The following is a 17,831-nucleotide window of genomic DNA, read 5'->3' on the forward strand; positions in this document are numbered from 1 at the left end:
TCCTTTGGATATATCGGTTAATATTGTTGTTGTTGTAAAGTCAAGATAAGATGAATCTTCTGCCTCAGAGAAATATTCCGGTTTTGAGGATATTCTGAACGACCCGGCACAGAGTGAAGTAATGGGAAGTCCTCATCGTTTGGTTGAACACAAACTTGGTGTATTATGTGCACATACTCCTTCCTTCTCATGAAAATGTTTCTTACCTGTGTCCCTGTGGCTTCAAGTAAACCATGTTAAACAGTAGTTGTACACACAATCTCTCACCTACCTTGATGAAAAAAGGTACATTAAATGCTTAAATATATTCCCTTTGTTCTGTGTTTACTGTCAGTAAAAATGTCCTCTCATTGGGTATTTTTTTTTTAAAAAAGTGGGGAAATATCTCTATTCAGGGCAATTACGGTCTCATGTCTGCCACTGTAGAACTGTAGACATTATAAAGTCTATAGAAAAGGGATATTTTAGATGGAACGTTCTTGTTCTTTGCCATATATAATCCAGGTACTTGCTGTTTAATCTTTCTTTCCTTGTTCTTGATGACTTGACATGCCATCTTTTAAAAACAATGAGTAAGATTTTCCTATAAATGCAACCAAACGAAACAAAACCAAAACCTGAGCTCCCCACTGGGGCAACACAAGCTCTGAAGGGTTCAGGCTGTCGCAATTTGGGAAATGAGCTTGTGGCATTAGAGGGAGAGACCACCTCATCAGCACACAGCCTCTAAGACTGTCCCCGGAGTGAGAAAACCTCCCAAATTAAATCCAAATAAGGAGAGAGATTTCAAAGGATCATTGGAACAACTTTTGAAAGGAGTCTGGGAGTGAAATAAGGGAGTCCCCTCTAGACCTGGTTAGAACCACATGGGGAAAATCGGACTGGAAAGAACCGGGTACAACAAAACCTTTAGTCTCAGAGTATATGGGCATAGAAGGGATCAAAGAATTGTAGAGCTGGAAGGGACCACAAGGATCATCTAGTCCAACCCTCTGCAATGCACGAGCCCCACGTTGGGCAAAAGAGTCCTGCAATGCTGGGGGTTGGACTAGATGACCCCAGGGTCCCTTCGAACTCTACAATTCTTCGATTCTAATACAAATGGTGTGAATGGTGTGAATGGCTTACATCTGAGGGGCTGTGATGACCCACTAAGTTGCATCCTGCAGGGATAGAGGGCCTCACCCTGAAGAGAGACTGCTTCCCATCACTCATTTAGAACTTTAAAAGCTTGACAACCAGGAGCAGGAAGAAAGTACAGAAAAATCTGTTCCAGGATCTGTTGACTTATTGCTGCTCTGCATGGGCACCAGGGCACACTAGCCATCAGCAACGGTTGGGCATCTTCTTCACATATATTTTCCAAATGCATTCTAGGTGGTTAGTTCTGCCCCACTGAAGCCAGCTTGTACTTTTTTCTATTATTGTGACTCACAATTGCTACCTTCACATACTAAAAGCATTTCTATGACCAAAGGAGCAATCCTATAGCCAGCGTGGTGTAGTGTTTAAGAGAGGGGGACTCGGAATCTGGAGAACTGGGTTCGCTTCCCTGCTCCTCCAGATGCAGCTGCTGGGTGACCTTGGGCCAGTCACACTTCTCTGAAGCCTCTCGGCCTCACTCACCTCACAGAGTGTTTGTTGTGGGGGAGGGAGGGAAAGGAGATTGTGAGCTGCTTTGAGACTCCTTAAAGGAGTTTCTTCTGCTCCTTCTATAGCAAGATCCACTGGAATGAGCACTGGACCCACTGTATCTCTAGCTTGAGCTAGGAGGTTCTTGGAGCAGCCGGACTACACAGGCTTAACTCCCTTATCCTCAGCTCAGCAGGAGAGAATCTGGAGTATCTCCCTCAGCCTGACTTAGCCAGAACCTAGACAGCTGAGCTGAGTTTGGCTGGTCTTAACTGGCAAAAGCCCTGAAACAGGGTGGGATTGAGGCAGGATCCTAGGCCTATTCACATGACCCAGCAACTCAGTGAAACTCAAGCACGATAACTGAAGCGGTGTCACTCAAGCAGTGGAGGCGATAGATGTGATCCCCTCCCCCCTTTATTTGTTTGTTTTGTAGCACAAGAAATTATATTTCTATGCTGCTTTTCATCTGCATTAATCGCAAATTGGCTTACATGCAATAAATAACATTAACGATAACGTAATAGAACATCACAAAAGCAACATCAAGCAGACAACATAAATCTTGTGCACAGGATTAGTCTCCATGTGGATGAGCCTCAGCGCTGGGAGAACGGTTGAGTTTTGTTTCACTTTCAGACATCTCTGCTTATTACTACATTCAAAGCAGAGATTTTTGTTTAAAAACAAACTCTTAGTCGGTTTTCCAATGAATTGGCTCATAACCCTGACTCATAAAGCTGGTTCCTCCACTGAGAATATGTGTGCTAAAGGTGGGGGGAAAAGACAAGGTAGGACCACAATCAGCAACTGGAATACCTGAAGATGCTGTTTTCAACAGGAAAAAAAGGAAAGGAGCAGAAGTGAAAACCAGACCTGAAGTCATTTCCTCTGATCTGAAAACCCAGGTCCTTAGTTCCAGGTGGTAGGAGAAGGTGGGCACATTATTGGGAGTTTTTTTTTTGATAAAGTGGTACCTCAGTTTTCAAACACCTTAGTTCCCAAATAACTTGAAACCCGAATGCTGCAAAACTGGAAGTAGGTGTTCCGGTTTTTTCAAACTTTTATCGGAAGACGAACATGCTCTGTTTTGAGTCCCCCTGTGTTTCCTGTTGCGCTGCTCATGTGAGCCCCCTCCCCCCATTATAATTCAAGCCTTCCGTTTCTGATTGCAGTGTTCTGAGGTGATATTTGGAGCTTATATTTGGTGCTTTTGTTTTTGTTATTTATTTTGCGGTTTTGGTTTTGAGGGTTTTTCAGTTCATTTGTTTTTGTGACTGTGTGGATCCCAGTTCAGCTACTGATTCATGGATTGATGGATTGAATGATTGTGTGACTGCAAAAATGGATAAAAGACCCCCATCCAAACAATGACTATCATCACTGGAGGTAAGAAGAATTTTTAGATTTCATTTTTATCATCTACAATACTGTTTTTTTTATTTTATAGTACAGTACATTGATTATTGCTTTCATGGATCAATGGTCTCGTTATATAATAAAATTCATGTTAGGTTTCTGTTTTGTTGTTGTTTAGTCGTTTAGTCGTTCCGACTCTTCGTGACCCCATGGACCAGAGCACGCCAGGCACTCCTGTCTTCCACTGCCTCCCGCAGTTTGGTCAAACTCATGTTCGTAGCTTCGAGAACACTGTCCAACCATCTCGTCCTCTGTCACCCCCTTCTCCTTGTGCCCTCAATATTTCCCAACATCAGGGTCTTTTCCAGGGAGTCTTCTCTTCTCATGAGGTGGCCAAAGTATTAGAGCCTTAGGGGTTGTTTTTAAATGTCTGGAACGGATTAATCTGTATTGCATTACTTTCTATGGGAAAGTGCACCTTGGTTTTGGAACGCTTTGGTTTTGGAACAGACTTCTGGAACGGATTAAGTTTGAGAACACAAGTACCACTGTATGTAATTTTTTAAAAATACATTTCATTGCCAATGTGTTTAGCACTGCAACATGTAAGCAGATTTGAAGGCTCAGCCTAGCAAGTGTTATCCTGACAACAATTTGGGAGTATTGCAGAGTCATTTGATCTGAGTACAAGCAGTTCATGATGAATTAATACTTTTGACTGCTGATCCTTCTGATGGCTTAACTTCACAGCAATTTGTTTATTTAAAATACTTCTCATTTTTCCACAACTGCTCAAGATAGCTCACAGCATTTATTTAGGACAATTACATTCAGCAAAGACAAACCTAAAACTGAAAGCATTTTTTACAAAAAAACTTTAAAATAACATACAGTCGTAGCTTGGATCTCGAAAGCCTTGCAACTCGAATGTTTTGGCTCCCAAACACCGCAACCCCGGAAGTGAGTGTTCCGGCTTGCGAACGTTCTTTGGAAGCCGACTGTCCGACGTGGCTTCCGATTGAGTGCAGGAAGCCCCTGCAGCCAACTGGAAGCCATGCCTCCCCCCCCTGAACCCACCGCTCTCAACCAACTGATCAGAAAATCACAATAGAATTGGCCAAATGGCTGGGAATCGAAGAGGAGGAAATGAAAAAGAGCATAGAAAGGGTATTTAGGGTCAAATCTAGTTTTGCCAGACTAAACAACTTGCCGGGTGACTGTTTAGTTACCTTTGGAAACTTAGAAATGAGAGACAGAATTTTGCAAAACAGTAGCAAGAATAAGTTAAGAATTCAGGAGTCGAATATCATCATACATAAGGTTATCCCGCCAAGGATATTGAAAAAGAGGGAAAATTTTAAACCATATGTAGAGGCGTTACAAAGAAAATCCATTGGACACAGATGGGAATTTCCGGAAGGAATATCCTTTTTTTTATAAGGGGAAAAGAAGAAAGTACAAAACAGTGGGAGACATGGACAAGTTTTGGAGGAAGTATAAGGAGGAACTTGGTCCTGTAGGTCTGACAGGGGAGGGGGGGGGAGAAGAGAAGGAATCCCAACAATTGGAGGAAGAGAGTTGAAAGTTGGAAAAGCTGAATAGAAAGAGGAAAGTGCAGAATCACTTACTGCCCTCTTTTGGTTCTTTTTAAAAAAATAAATAAATAAATAAATAAAATATAAATTCAATAGAAGGAATTAAACTGTATTAAAGTTTACAAATAAATAAAAGTCCCAAATGGACTTAAAAGCAATATCTTGGAATGTTAATGGACTGAATGAGAAATGCAAAAGAAACGAAGTTGAACATATTCTCAAAAAACAGAAATACGATTTAATCTGTTTGCAGGAAACACACATTGCTGAACAACATACTCGAATTTTATCAAACAAAAGGCTAGGATGTGAATTTGTGTCATCAGGCAAAACAAAACAAAATGGAGCAGTAATCTATGCAAAACCTACCTTGGAACCGAAATTAATATATAAAGATACACAAGGTCGTGTTGTAGTTATCCAAATAACCGTAAATGGAGAAAAGATAATAGTAATAGGTATGTATGCGCCCAATGTAAAAAAAGTGAATTTTTTCAAAGTCTGGAACAAAATTTGGGGGATATAATCGGAGAAAAAAATCATATTATTAGGAGATCAAAATGGGGTAGTTGCACCTGAATTGGATAGATCTAAAAAAGTCGCAAGAAATAAACAGTCAAAGCTTCCAAAAACCTTTTTTCAATTAATCGAGCTGCTAAATTTGGAAGACATTTGGAGACTCAGAAATCCATTTGAAAGAGATTATACTTATTATTCATATCCAAACAAATCGGCCGGAAGAATCGATGCTATATGGACAACTAAAGAACTGTCACTTAAAGTATCTGAGGTTGAAATTTTACCCAAGACTATTTCCGATCACAACGCAGTATATGTAAGGACTAAAGGGAGGAGGAAAGAGAACAATAAGATGGAGATTAAATGAAAGTTTGCTAAAAAATGAGAAAATTCTGGAGAAAGCCAAGAGGACATTGAAGGAATACTTTGAATTAAATTTAAATAAAGGAACAGATCAAAAAATAGTATGGGATTCCAGCAAAGCTGTCCTCCGGGGCTTCTTTATACAACAAAATACAATCCAGAATAGACAAAAGGAAAAGAAAAAGCAGGAAATACTAGAAGAAATTAGGAAGCAAGAGAGAGAAATATATAAAAAAACTGAGAGTGAGGAGTTAAAAAGAAATCTAAAAATACTTCAATCTCAGTACTCAATGTTAATAAGCGAGGAAATTGAGAATAAAATGAAATTAATGAAGCAAACATTTTTTTGAATCTGCCAACAAACCAGGGAAACTTTTAGCTTGGCAGCTTAAAAAAAGGGAGGCTGAAAGAATTATTAATAAAATTAAAGTAGAGGAAAAAGTTGTAACTGACCCAAAGGAAATTGAAAATCTTTTTTTAGAATTTTTCAGTAATTTGTATAAAAAGGAAGGAGAATCAACACAAAATATCAAAAAATATTTGGAAAAGCATAGTCCCCCCAAAATTCTCAAAAAACATAAAGAAATTTTAGAGGCACCAATAACAGCTTTTGAAATTCAAAACGCAATTAAGGAAGCAAAAACCGGAAAAACACCAGGGCCGGACAGGTTCCCGGCCACCTATTATAAGACTTTTGAGGATATTTTAATGGAGCCATTGAAAGACATCATGAATACCATAATGAAGGAAGGGACGATGCCAAATTCGTGGAAGGAGAGTTTCATAACTCTAATACCCAAGCAGGGAACGGATCAACAAGAGGTAACAAATTATAGACCGATTGCGCTCCTTAACAATGATTATAAGTTATATGCATAATTTGGCACAAAGAGCAAAAAAAGTTCTCTGTGATGTCATCCACGAAAACCAGGCAGGGTTCCTTCCAGGTAGGCGTATTTCAAATAACACCAGAAATATTGTAAACTTGCTAGAATATTTGGATATAAAAATAAATAAATCTGCCATATTCTTGGCGGTTGACGCCGAAAAAGCTTTTGACCGTGTTTCGTGGGACTTTATGAAAGGCCTACTCCACCAAATGGATTTTGGGGAGAAATTTATAAATGGAATTAACGCAATCTATACAAAACAAAAAGCCAAACTCATAATAAATGGAAACGCAACTCAAGAATGTGAGATAAATAAAGGGGTAAGACAGGGGTGTCCCCTGTCCCCCTTAATATTTATCTTAACATTAGAGGTCTTATGTAAACAAATAAGGGAGGAGAAGGAAATAAAAGGCATAATGCTAGGGACCAGAAATTACAAACTCAGAGCGTTTGCGGACGATCTCATTGTTACGGTGGAAAATCCCAAGCAAAGTCTAATAAAAGTTCTGGATATAATACAAGAATATGGTACAGTTTCGGGATTTAAATTAAATTATAATAAGACTAAACTTTTGGCAAAAAACATGTCACAATTGGAGAAAGAAGAAATACAAAAGGTTACTCAGCTAAAAATCTATTCAAAATTAAAATATTTGGGGATAACGCTGACCCCAAAAAATATCAATCTGTTTGAAGACAATTATACAAAGAAGTGGGAAGAAATAAAAAAAAACCTTGAAATTTGGAGTAGGCTCAAACTATCTTTCTGTGGCAGGATCGCGGTCATAAAGATGAAAGTCCTTCCTAAATTGTTATATTTATTTCAAACTATACCAATTATAGGAAGGAGAACTGTGTTTGATAAGTGGCAGAAAGAGCTGTCGAAATTTCTCTGGCAAGGCAAAAGGCCGAAGGTCAAACATAAATTACTTATTGACCTCCCGGAAAGAGGAGGCTTCGGCCTCCCAGACCTCAGGCTTTATTATGAAGCCTCCTGTTTAACGTGGCTAAAGGATTGGTGCCTGCTAAAGAATGTTGACATATTAGATCTAGAGGGACATGAAGCGAGGTTTGGATGGCACGCTTACCTTTACTATGATAAAGGGAAGGTACATAGGAAATTCACAAACCACATAATTAGAAATGCACTGTTAAAAACATGGGATAAATATTGTAAATATCTTGAACCAAAAATTCCCAGATGGTTATCTCCAATGGAGGCTATAACACCAAAAAGATCAAATATGGAGGATAAATGGATAACTTACAATATGATGATAATAGAAGAAGGAGGACAGTGGAAAATTAAAAAATACGAAGAAATAAGAGAACATTTAAATACATGGCTGGATTACCATCAATTAAGTGAGTTATTTAAAAAAGACAAACAAATAGGGTTTCAAAGAGAGGGCTCAAGATTTGAAAAAGAAATATTAATTGGCAAAACAAAACTTATAGCTAAAATGTATAAGCTGTTGCTAGAGCACGAAGTGATGGATGAAACGGTTACAGTATCTATGACGAAATGGGCACAAGACTGTGGTTACCCGATTACGAGTGCGGAATGGGAAAACCTGTGGAAATTTAATATGAAGTTTACATCAAACTATAATATAAGAGAAAATATGCTTAAGATGAATCACAGGTGGCACCTCACACCCTCTAGATCAGGCATCCCCAAACTTCGGCCCTCCAGATGTTTTGGACTACAATTCCCATCTTCCCCGACCACTGGTCCTGTTAACTAGGGATCATGGGAGTTGTAGGCCAAAACATCTGGAGGGCCGCAGTTTGGGGATGCCTGCTCTAGATTATCTAAAATGTATAAAAATATTGCAAATGTTTGTTGGAGGTGTGGAGGGAATGATGGAAACCTATTTCATATGTGGTGGACATGTGATATCATTAAGAAATTTTGGGACAAAATCCATGATGAGATTCAAAAAATCTTGGGAAAGAATATCCAAAAAAGACCAGAGATCTTTTTCTTGAGTGTTACACTTCAGAAAGATATTCCACCACAGTCAAGAGAAATCCTTTTATACTCGTTAGCAGCAGCACGGATTGTTATTGCCAAAAAATGGAAAGAAAAAGAAGCCCCCAAAAATTATAGAATGGCAAAATAAACTCCAGGAATTTGCCGAAATGGCACAACTAACGAATAGCCTGAGAGGAAAGGTTAAAGAAGAATTCGTGAAAAAATGGGATAGGTATAAAAAATATGTTATGAAATATAGTAAAAACCAAATACCAATGATAGCGTTTGAATAGAAACAAAATAATAACAAAACAAAAAAAAAGGTCACTTGTAGGAAAAAAACGAGGATTAAAGCAATAGGAATGTGAAACCATGGGTTAAAAGAAATAGTATTGATTGTATATACATTCGACAAAGGAAAAAAGTATGCTGACGGAGATAACAGGAAGTCCTTTTAATTTGTATAATTATAATTCGCTATTCCTTTTTATTTTTTATTTTTTATTATTTTTTGTGTGGTTTTTTTTCTTTTTCTTTTTTTCCTCCCCTACCTTTCTCCCTTTTGTTGAGAAAGGAGGGTTGAAGATGTGACGTGGAAAATGTAAAAATGTATAGTTGTAAATGTTTGTATTTTGATGAAAGGAAAATAAATAAATATGATTTAAAAAAAAGAAAGGAAAGGATTCTACTCTTTCTTAAAGCCACGACAGCCTCCGCCATGTCTCAGTTCTCCAAAGGTGAGAGCCTGGAACCCCTTAGGCTCTTGCCACCACTCGGCAGAGAGAGGGGAGGCACCCAACTTTTGAAACAATATTTTATCCACCCTGCTGGGGGTTGGACAAGATGACCCTTGGCCTCCTTTCCAATTCTACCATCAAGCAGCCAAAGGAACGGGCAGGGGAGCAAAATGCAGAACCAGGGGAGGCACAACCACACACCCCAACAGCCCCCTCTGGCCTGACCCACGGGGGCCTCGGTCCCAGCACACTTTGACCTCCCGATTATATTTTTCTTAATTCAGCTGCCTGAAAACCCAGCAGCCTGGGCCCTGTTTGCCAACTGATGTCACAAAGTGCTGCTTTGCAAGCAAACTAAAAATAGTTGTTCCGTACTAGTAGCGTAAGATTAAGCACACTTAGATGGACTTAAGCCCTATAGAAATAAATAGGACTCATTTTCTAAGTAACTATATTATATAGACAGCGTGGAACTATAGCTGACCACAGGAAGAGCTCAGTATCAGTAAATAAAAATCAATTTGCCCCAACACCTTCTACATAAGTATGCATAAGTATGAGGATAAACCCTCAGCCTGTAATTGATATGAAACCAATCTGGGTTGCAAAGTTCTCATGAGAACAGATTTGATCAGGGCAACATGATGTACAGACAGTTACATCTTGGTTCTGGTCTGTCACAGAGTCAACCTGTAAGTTCCGAGGCAGAACCCCTCCAGTTTCTAGAATACTACTAATATTAAGTTATTATAGGGTAATAGCTTGTGTATATATAATATTTCCAATATCTCAGGGGTAAAATCTTTTCCTATGGCAGTAAGCCCCAAGACCTTCTTCTGCATATATTGTGTTTAAAATTGGGAAGCTTGGATTTATAACTGTGTTCATAAGATAACATGCAACCTTAAATATGTAATATGGAAGAGTATATAATGGTGGCCTCTAGCTTCTTCCAAAAACACCCCCAAATGTGGCCAAGGGGTGCTATGCTCATCACTGCTAGAGGGGCTGAGATTAAATGCTGACCACCAATCATGGCTCAGTCTGTAGAGCCTGACTCTTAATCTCAGAGTCGTGGGTTCGAGCCCCACTTTGGTTGAAAGATTCCTGCATTGCAGGGGGTGGATTATCCTTGTGGTCCCTCTGAGCTCTACAATCCTATGGTGCTAAGGGAAGAGTTGAGAGTCTATGCCCTGCCACAAGCCCCATAGCGGCAGCAGCACCCCTTCGGCTATGCTTTCGTTGGGAATCGGATTCCTAAGCGGTGGACATACTATCAAAGGCTCATTGGCATGGATAGCCAAATCCATCGCTACCAACAACGCTCTTTGGAAAACAGGACAGTGGATGGGAATGGCCTCCTTAGAGGGCCGTACAGTAAATGGGGTGCAGATTGTACAAATAGTCAGACTTGGTCCTTGGGTGCACATCTGATTAAACCTGTGGGGCCTGATTCAGCCAAGTGAAAGGAAAGCGGAAGGCTGCTTCTGTGGGGAAAGGGATGGGGAGCGAGAGAAAGAGCCCTACCCTCTTCTTCTTCTACAATGGGATTAACCAACAAAAAGGGAACAAAACACGCAGAGTGAATTTTTCACAGCCCTAAAGTTGTTGTTGTTGTTGATTGAGTTTATTTATTGAATTATTTAAGCATGCAAAATAGGGGACGGATGTAAGGGTTGATGGGTCCAAGGAGGCATGATGGAAGCAACAGTATTTGTTCTTCAAGTGTCTCTGCCACATTTATATATGAGGAGGCTAGAATCTAGCAGCAATCCAACAGAATAAGAAAGCTAGCTACTATGGTCTGCATTGCTGACACACATCTAAAGAAGCAGGTAAGTATTGGAACTTTTAAGTCGGTGGTTTTTATTCACACAATGTTCCCAGTTGCGCCTCAGCTGTGTCATATCTACGGGAAACGGCCAAGAATAGACCCACATCCCATGTCATTCTGGCCTCCTTCGGGAGAAAGAGTGCTGTATAAATGCAACAAATAAAATAATTAGGAGTGCTCTGGCTTGCGAACGTACTTTGGAAACCGAAGGTCCGACACGGCTTCTGATTGAGTGAAGGAAGCTCCTGCAGCCAATCAGAAGCCCCCCTTGCCCCCCTTATAGAACCCACTGCTCTCAACAAACTCTCATCTGCCCTCCACCCCAACATTCAAACTCGCTTTCAAAGCCTGAAAGGCCTATACAGCTGTTCTCTTTCTACAACAGTCTCCACTATGACAGAGTTTTCTAAAGGTGATAACCTGGAAACCCATAGGACAGGGGTGGCCAACTCCCTAGAGACTGCAATCTACTCACAGAGTTAAAAACAGGCAGTGATCTACCCCATATTTGGGGGTTCAGGTTGTTGAGCTTTTTTAGGGAGGAAAGCCCCTTTTGTAGGGGTTCCCTTCCAACTCTATCATACTGTACTATGATTCTATCAAGCAGCTAAAGGAAGGGGCAGGGGAGCAAGATGTCCAACAAGGGGAGGCATAACCACACACCCCAACAGCACCATCTGGCCTGACCCACGGAGGCCTCATCCCAGCACACTTTGCCTCCTCCCCCCCTGATTTTATTTTCCTTAATTCATCTGCCTGACAACCCAGCAGCCTGGCCCCTGTTTGCCAGCTGATGACACAAAGTGCCGCTTTGCAAGCAAGCCTTATACATATTGTTATTGTTATTAGAGTCACGTGTCACTAGTGCATGGCGGCTTGTCTCACTGGCTTGACTTGTCCGCAGCTGTTGACAGCTTGGCAGGTCCTCAGCTGTGGTCCCCAGATGATATTTTCTCTTGTGAATAACTGGATGGTTACTTCCTCTGTTTTTATTTTCCTTTCTGTCTCCCAGCTCCTCAGAGAGGAAGGCCACAGCGGCTGCTGTTGCGCCAAAGAATAGAGGAACCGGCGCTGGAAATCGTGGTATGTTAATTCCGTGGGGAATCCATTCCCCACATGTGCCAAATAGGGCTGGGGGCGGGGAGCAGGCCCATCTCACCCCAGCCCCTTGCCCAGAAGAAAATTATTGGGCTAGACTGGGGCTAGCATGGCTGTGAGCCAGGCACCTGCTCATGTTTCTGTTTTCTTTGCAGTGAGGGAGCCTTTCCCCAATGTCTACTTTGTTCTGGCGAAATCCCTGGAGACACGTGGATGCCTGTCAGATGATGGTGAGAGTCTTAGCAAGATACTGGACCATCAAAAATGATGAACAGGAACTGTGAAGGTAAGAGGAGCTCCAAGGCCGTCATTGGTGCATGTGGCTTGGCTCCCTGGTTTGCCTTGAGCTGTTGATAGCTTGGCAGGTCCTCAGCTGTGGTCCCCAGATGATATTTTCTGTTGTGAATAACTGGATGGTTACTTCCTCTGCTTTTGTCTTCCTTTCTGTCTCCCAGGTCCTCTGACAGGAAGGCCCCAGCGGATGCTGTGGCGCAGGGCCATTGAAAAACCTTCGCTGGAAGTCGTGGTATGTTAATTCCATAGGGAATCCACTCTCCACATGTGCCGGGAGGTTGTGGCACCAACCTGAGTGAAACGGGGCTGGGGTGAGGGTGGGGGAGCAGGCGTGGCTTGCTCCAACTCCTCGCCCCTCTCCTTCCAAGCCAGAGGTCAGGCTGTCATGTGCCCAGGCAGGAGCAGCAATCATTGGCAGCCAGTGGAGACGTGGGCATAGGCAGCATGGCAGGGGTGCTTGTTCTGTCTCCCTCCTTCCCTGGGTCAGCTGGCCAGGCTCCCTTGCCAGCACTCAAGCTGTCCCTGCTGTAGTTTGGGGGCTGGCCCCCCAGGGGCCCTATGTCCCCACCGCAGGAGGGCCCTGCCTCCGTTGACCCACTTTTCCCTGCTCTGCTTCTGGGTTGCTCTGTGGCACGCAATGCTTCCCCACTGCCCCTTCTCCATAATACGGGCATGGCTCCTTTCCGGCCCTGTCTGGCAAAGAAGAAGCAGCCAAAGTTTCCCCAAATTCAAAGAACATCTCAAGTTATTACAGTGAGGGAAACTTTGGCTGCTGCTTCTGAGCTATGCCAGCTGGGAAGGAGCCAAATTGCTCATACGGAGGGGGCGGCCAGGTTGGGGATACTTATAAGATCAGGTAGGAGGAAATGCTGCCTTCCCAGGTCCCCCACCCTCCTGCCCCAGACTGGGGCTAGCGTGGCTGGGAGCCAGGCGCCTGCTGATGTCTCTGTTTTCTTTGCAACGAGGGAACGACTCAGCCTGGGAACCGCCGCATCCTGGGAGGGACTAGAGCCCAGACAAGGGCCTCTCGCCTCAGAGGTACGGGGACAGGGGACAGGGGGGCCTTAGCGAGCACACCAGAAAGGCATGCAGGATCAGGCCAAGGGCTCACCTGCTCCAGCCTCCTCTTCTCCCAGGGGCCACCCAGATGCCACTGGGAAAGCAGCAAACAGGATCTGAGCCCGAGAAGCAGTGCCCAGTGTCCCGTTCTCCCCTGCTTCAATGATCCCTTCTTTCTTGCAGGATCTCCTGTCTGCACCACTCTGGCTGCTGCCCAAGCCTCCCCCAAAAGAGCAGGTAAGAGGACGGGGAAATTTGCCTGGGGGGGGGGAGAACACCCTACGAGTTGAGCGTACGTGTTCATGCTCTCAGTGAATTTCTGAGAAAAGGCAGATACTGATAAGGCGGGTTTGGGACCTTTGGGGCCTTCCTACAGGGCTTGCTTGACTACAACTCCCATTGTTCTTGACCACTGTCCTTCCCCCCTTCTTCTTTTTAAATAAAAAAAAACAGCTTGAGGAGTCCCCAGTGATGCCGGTTGGTGGAAGGAAGAGGCATGGGGTGACGGTGCAAAGTCAACATGTTTGGCACAGCAGCAGCCACCAAAGTTTCCTCAATTTGAAGAACATCTCGAGTTATTTCAGTGAGGGAGGAAACTTTGGATGCTGCTTCTGATCTAGGCCAGCTGGGATGGAGCCAAGATGCTCGTATGGAGGGGGAGGCCAGGTTGGGGAAACTTATAAGATCAGGTAGGAAGACATGCCCATTCTCAGGTCCCCCACCCTCCTGCCCAAGACTGGGGCTAGCGTGGCTGGAAGCCAGGCACCTGCTGATGTCTCTGTTTCCTTTGCAGCGAGGGAACGACTCAGCCTGGGAGCCGCCGCATCCTGGGAGGGACTGGAGCCCAGACAAGGGCTTCTCGCCTCAGAGGTAATGGGACGGGGGGAGGAGGGGGTCCTTAGGAAACACGTAAGAAGGGCCTGCAGGATCAGGCCATTGGCCCATCTGGTCCAGCCTCCTCTTTACCCAGGGTCCTCCCAGTTGCCTGTGAGAATGCTGCAAGCAGGATTCGAGCCCAAGAGCCCTCTGCCCACCTGGGACTTCCTGTAATGGCTATTCTGAAGCATTTCCATCAGGACTAGTAGCCTTTGACCAACCCTCTCCTCCATTAAGTCACCTCATTCTCTTTTAAAGCCATGCAGTCGGAGATGCTCTTTTGGCCCCTCTCATGGCCTGTGGCAGCCCATTCACATGTCCCTCAAAGCAGCGCTGAGTTCTCTCCTCCTTCAAAGATATCTTCTTTCTTCCAGGATCTCCTGTCTGCACCGCTGTGGCTGCTGCCTAAGCCTCCCATAAAAAGAACAGGAACGTCTGCCAGGAGGATACCAAGTCCTTCTTCCTCCACAGGGCCTCGCTTCAAGAAAATGGTCTCCATCACCAGCACCCAAGCTGATGGACAGAGAGTGAGACTCCATCTTCCGTTGCGTTCCAGTCTGGCCTTTCTGGATTGTAAAGTCCTTCCAAGTCGCTGGAGGAAACCATTCTGCTCAGTGCCTTGCATGTCTCCTGGGATGCCACGCATGCTGTCTGAATGTGCCAGTCCCTGACAGGAGGAGGAGGGCATCTCTGGCACAGGTTAAAGCTCAATAAAGAAATTGGTTGCTTTCGATATGCCAATGATTAAATAATATACCGTGATAAAAGATTGTTAAAAATTTCCTTCATTCTCTGCTTTTTCTGGCTGCTTCTGGGAGCTCTGCTTAAGAAGGCTGGTTCTCATCAGCCCTTTCTCCTTGGAGTCCTTGAAGCTGCAGGTGAAGTCACTCCCCCTTCTCCCCCTTCAGGCTGCTGTGCAGCAGGTGAAGCGGATTCCTTTCCCATGACACTATCCCCCTCCCCAAGGTGCACCTCCACCTGCCAGGTGGGTGCCGCCTTTCGGGGAGTACGACGGTGGAAGTGTTGGACCAGCTGGACGTTGGGGGAGCATGGACATGCAAGGCCTCTTCCCCTGAGGATTTTCCATTAGGTCCATGTCCATAAAAAAGGCCATAGCCCCCCACTTCCTATCATCCTCTTCCTTGGTGATCACACGTAGCCAAGTAAGATTATCTTTCGTGAACACGATCTTAATAGTGAGTCCATAATGGACGGTGGAAGCCAATTCTGGGTCCACATGTCCTCCCACAGTTTCCTGGCGGGAGTCGTTCACGGTGAGGATTTCCCAAACGTGCCTTCCTCTTAGCTCATTTCTCTCTTTCGTCCTGATTTCGACCGTCTTCAATGTCCATGACACCAGCGGTAAAGGCTGTTCTCCAATTGGAGCACTCACAAGCCAGCTTGTTCCCATTGTTTATACTACATTTCTTTTAGATTTGCATTGAGAGAGTCTTTAAACCTGTTTCGTTGACCATCAGCATTACATTATTAAGTTGTTTGGGAAGACGATAATCAGGTATAGCCCAGGTCTGTAGAGCAGCTTCCCAGGTAGTTGGAGAGGGTGGTGTGAGGCATCTGGGCCTTAGCAGTAGGAGCCAAGCCTTAGCTCCGTGGCCCTCCTAAACCGAGGGAATTCTGTTCCCGGGCAGCTGGCAGAGCCCCTCTTCTCTTGTCATGGAATGGGCACATGCCCCAGGCGATGGTGACTGGACTATTGATCCTAAGCTGAATAGCAGACCTGCCCAGCTTCAGATGCCCCCTTCTAGAACCCACCGCTCTCAACCGACTCTCAACTGCCTCTCCCACCAACATTCAAACTCCCCTTCCAAGCCTCCGTCAATCTTCTGTCTCCACCAGAATTCCACTCTCTCTCTTTCCCCCTCCCTCCCTGCCTGACATTACATTGGGAATTCTAACATCATCACTTCAATTACCCAATTACACATTTTTTAAAAATATAGATTAAGGGGGGAATACCCACTAAACCCTGAAAATTGATAAATGGTAGGATTTGGGGTTTTGAAGGGAGAAATACAAGTTGCAAGGGCAGTTAAGAAAGAATTCAAGGGCCCGGAGAGACTAACTGGAAATGCAAGAGAAGTCCTTCCCCTGCAGTGTGAACAGAGAGGGGGGGATCTGGAAGGGGGCTGGGATAAGTGGGTGCTTAGGTGGCAGGAAAAGAGAGGCTTTGAGCAGGGGTGCCAAGAAGGAGGAGGAAAGTCTGGAATCCACCTTATTATTATTATTATTATTACCACCGCTCGGCAGAGAGAGGGGAGGCACCCAACCTTTGGAGCAATATTTATGCATCCTGCTCTGTCAAATCATCCTATTAGAAGCACATAAGCTTCCCGTTCCTGCTTCCTAGGAAATTGGGGGAAGTGAGCTGCAGGTCCTTCTCCATGTTCTAAAAAGCAGGTGTATTTCCCCAAAGAATTCTGGGAGTTGTAGTTTGTCAGGGCTTCTGGGAATTGTATGTCTTTGAGAGGGAAGCTACAATGCCCAGGATCATTTGTGGGACGTCATGTGCTTTAAATGCTTATTGGATGCACTTTAAATTATAGGATCATAGAATTGTAGAGTTGGGTGGGAGTTCCCGAGGCTCATCTAGTCCAACCCCCTGCAATGCAGGAATCACAGCTAAAGCATTCATGGCAGATAGTCATCCAACCTCTGCTTAAAAACCTCCAAGTGTTGGAATTTCCTTTCTTGTAACTTAAATCCATGGCTTCAGGCCCTGCGGGCCTTTGGAGCAGAAGAAAGCAATCTTCTTCCCTCCTCCCTGTGATGGCTCTTGAGATATTGGCCGGCCTGCATGGCGTGGCTCTCATATCCATGTCCTGAGAGACAGAGAGCAAAACCTTTCTCTCTCCCCTTTCTCCACCCCATGCAGAATTGCAAGGGGTCAGTGCATCTGGCTGGTAAGAAGATGGTCAGAGTTTGGAGCCCAGCTAGGGCTGGCAGTGGGCAGGATCCTGGCATTGCGTGGGATGGACTAGATGACCCTTGGTATCCCTTCCAACTCTACCATGCTATGATTCTATCAGGCAGCTAAAGGAATGTGCAGGGGAGCAATATGCAGAACCAGGGGAGGAATAACCACACATGCCAACAGCACCCTCTTGCCTGACCCATGGTGGCCTCATCCCAGCACATTTTGAACCCCTGATTTTATTTTTCTTAATTCATCTGCCTGACAACCCAGCAGCCTGGCCCCTGTTTGCCAGCTGATGTCACAAAGTGCCACTTTGCAAGCAAGCCTTATATTGCCCTGCAAGAGGGATGCCTGTCAGATGACGGTGAGAGACTCATCATGGATAGTGTCTGCAAAGGTAAGAGGAGCTCCGAGGCCCAGAGGAGATGAGCGGCATATACATAAAGGAATAATAATAATAATAATAATAATAATAATAATAATAATAATAATAATTCATAGGAACAGTAGCTGTAAAATCTATATAGGGAAAAATTATTATGCATTTGCGGGGGACACCCCTAAACCCTAGAGATTAATGAATGGTAGATTTGGAGTATTGAAGGGCAGATTGGAAGTCAGGGGGAAAGTGCAGGCTCAGATTTCTTTCCAAGCCAGGGCCT

This window comes from Zootoca vivipara, chromosome 13 (assembly GCF_963506605.1).
Source record: "Zootoca vivipara chromosome 13, rZooViv1.1, whole genome shotgun sequence".
NCBI classification, from domain to species: Eukaryota; Metazoa; Chordata; class Lepidosauria; order Squamata; family Lacertidae; genus Zootoca; species Zootoca vivipara.